At 36.5% G+C, this 2,763-nt stretch overlaps 1 pseudogene; it reads left to right on the forward strand.

Annotated features, from left to right (window-relative positions):
* The first annotated feature begins 1,051 nt into the window (after positions 1–1,051).
* On the forward strand, positions 1,052–1,639 carry LOC102848944 (annotated as a pseudogene).
* Positions 1,640–2,763: the final 1,124 nt, after the last annotated feature.

Genomic DNA, 2,763 nt, shown 5'->3' on the forward strand with positions numbered 1-2,763 from the left:
GAAATCATGCGAGTAAGAAGACAGTGGAATGATACATATATCAAGCATTTAAAGATCACACCTGACAACCAAGAATACTGTACCCAGCAAAATTGTTCATCAAATATGAAGGAGAGATCAAGATATAAAAGAAAAAAAAAAGATATCCCCAGAAAAGCAGAACCTAAGGGAGATTATAAAAACAAGACAAGCATTGCAGGAAACACTGAGAGACATCATTCTTACAAAGGTGCCACAAAAGCAGGATGGACCAAAGTAACTAGCAACTATACCAAAAAGAACTAAAAAAATGAAAGCAATAAAACTTTGCCTCTCAATAATCATGCTGAAGGTAAATGGTTTAAATGCAAGAGTAGCAGAATGGATGAAAAAAAGAACAAAACACCCATCAATATGTTGTCTACAAGAGACACACCTGAAAAATGAAGATAAAGAAAGACTAAAAATGAAAGGGTGGGAAAAAATATACCAAGCAAACAGTAACCAGAAAAAAGCAGGACTAGCGATATTAATCACTGATAAAATAAATGTCGATGCAAAACCATCACAAAGGAAAAAGAAGGTCACTACATAATGCTTAAAATGTCAATAGACCAAGAGATCATAACAATAATAAATATCTAGGCACCAAATGGAAGACCTGCAAAATACATAAATCAAACATTAACAAAACTGAAAAAGGAAATAGACAACATTACTATAGTAGTTGGAGACTTCAATACATGACTCTCAAGAAAAGAGAGAACTACCAGAAAGAAACTTAAAAAAGATATTGAAGAATTAAACCACACAAGAAACTAAATCTATCTCACAGATAATTATAGGCTAATGCACACAAAAAAACAACAAACAAACAAACAAACAAAAAAACAAGCACAATATACCTTCTTCTCCAATATGCATATAACATTCTCCAAAATAAATCACATTTTAGGTCACAAGGCAAGCATCAATAAGTTTAAAAAACACACACACACACAATACAAAGCATCTTCTCAGACCACCATGCTACAAAATTAGAAATCAATAACAAGAGGGACTCTGCGGGAGGATGGGTTTACTCTCAATTCTGTGCAAATTGAAAAGTGCACCAGACGAGGAGGTGAGAATCCTTCTCCTGGGCTTGGATAATGCTGGCAATACCACTCTTCTGAAGCAGCTTGCATCTGAAGAAATCAGCCACATCACACCTACACAGGGTTTTAACATCAAAAGTGTACAATTGCAAGGTTTTAAATTGAATATATAGGATATTGGTGGACAGAGGAAATTTAGACTATACTGGAGGAATTATTTTGAAAATACTGGTATTCTTATCTATGTCATTGACAGTGCAGAAAGAAAAAGATTCGAAGAGATGGGTCAGGAACTAGCTGAATTACTGGAGGAAGAAAAGCTGAATTGTGTGCCAATGCTCATCTTTGCAAATAAGAAGGATTTGCTCACACCAGCCCCTACATCCAAAATTGCAGAAGGCTTGAACATGCACACAATCTGAGACCTAGTCTGCCAAATCCAGCTGTGCTCAGCTCTCACAGGAGAAGGCATTCAGGATGGCATGAACTGGGTCTGCAAAAATGAGAACGCAAAGAAGAACTACGATCTAGATGAATGGAGAAGCAGGAGCTGCCAGAACTGAATCCTGTACTGAAAAATACTAATTTGCTTTTCAACCAAATGTTTTTCCATCTGTGTACAGCTACAGCTGTTTGAAAAGAAGGAACAGCACAGTTTAAAGAGAATCCCCATTCTGGCAGTGGGTTTAACCAATCTCTGAGGTTCAGTATCATTTTTCAAGTAAAGAAATTATATTATTTCCTCTGCATAAAAAAAGAAATTAATAACAAGAGGATAAAGGAGGGAAAAAAACACATAAATTTGAAAGCTGAACGACACCTTGCTTGAACATGTGCTCATGAACTGGGCACTTGTTGTTGTTATGGTTATGTGTCATTGAGTCTTTTGAGACTCATAGTGACCCTATGTACAAGACCCCTAAATGCCATTCTATCCTGTGCCAACCTCACTGTCTCAAACACATTCATTCCCACCATTCCACTCACAGAATCGATCCATCTCATCGAGGGTCTTCCACTCCTGTGCCGTCCCTCCACTCTCCCAAACATGATATCCCTCTCCAAGGACAAGTCCCTTCTTGCAACATGCCCAAAGTATGTCAGACGAAGCTTCATAATCCTGTGCACTAGAAGAAATAAAAAATAAATGTAAAAGTTTCTTGCAACAAATGACAATGAAAGCATCATTACCAAAACCTCTGGGAAACAGCCAAAGCAGTAATCAGAGGTCGATTTAGAGCAATAAATAAATACATCTAAAGGCAGGAAAAAATGCCATTGACTCTCTAACCCACCATCTCCAACATACTGAAAAAGAACAGCAAGAAAACCTGACACCACCTAAAAAAACGGAAATTATAAAAATTAGGGCAGAAATAAATGAAATAGAAACCAAAAAAACAATTGAAACTATCAAAAAAACTAAGAGTTGGTTCTTTGAAAAGATCAATAAAATCAACAAATCACTAGCAAAACCAGCAAAAGAAAAGAAGGAAAAGATAAATAATTTGAATAAGAAATTAAATGTGCAATGTAACAAAAGAACCAAATAAAATAAAAAGGCTAACATTGGAATGTAATGAAAAACTACGTTGTTGTTGTTGTTATGTGCCGTCGAGTCGTTTCCGACTCATAGCGACCCTATGCACAACAGCCCTAAACCCTGCTCTATCCTGCGCCAACTGCA

The sequence above is a fragment of the Elephantulus edwardii genome, unplaced genomic scaffold (genome assembly GCF_000299155.1).
Source record: "Elephantulus edwardii isolate Elephantulus edwardi_28Jun2011 unplaced genomic scaffold, EleEdw1.0 scaffold00467, whole genome shotgun sequence".
NCBI classification, from domain to species: Eukaryota; Metazoa; Chordata; class Mammalia; order Macroscelidea; family Macroscelididae; genus Elephantulus; species Elephantulus edwardii.